This window comes from Lupinus angustifolius, chromosome LG01 (genome assembly GCF_001865875.1).
Source record: "Lupinus angustifolius cultivar Tanjil chromosome LG01, LupAngTanjil_v1.0, whole genome shotgun sequence".
Classification (NCBI taxonomy): Eukaryota; Viridiplantae; Streptophyta; class Magnoliopsida; order Fabales; family Fabaceae; genus Lupinus; species Lupinus angustifolius.
The window spans coordinates 15443368-15443862 of NC_032009.1; positions in this window are offsets into that span (position 1 = coordinate 15443368).

A 495-nucleotide genomic window follows, 5' to 3' on the forward strand; every position below is an offset into this window, starting at 1 on the left:
TATAAACGCCGCTAGGTATACCATACTTTCTGATGTAACATGAATATGAGGTATGACCATATGTATTGCAGTAAAAACATGTAGGTGTGTGCTTGTGATATTTATTTTTAGGACAAGCTACAGGTTTTCTATATGGTCTTTTGTTCCTACTTGGGTGAGTATAACCTAGTCCTGTATGATCACCAACGTTTCTTGTTTGACTTAGCATAGTGTCTAATTATTGTTGACTATTTGTTAGACGTGTGAGTTTTTCTTTAAGTTTAAAATCTTCTTGCAAAGTCTCGCAAGTCTCACAGACAGGTTATTGACATAAGTAATTTTCAGAGCAGTTACATGTGCTAAAAGAATAGATGAGGTCTAATGTTTCATTTTCTAATTTCAATTCATCTAATTCTTTTTGTAGTTTGCTTACTTTTTGTTCATTTATAAGGATTACCCTTTTTCTATCAACGTTTATCCTAGCCAATTTCTTTAGTTCCTCATGTAACTCGACAT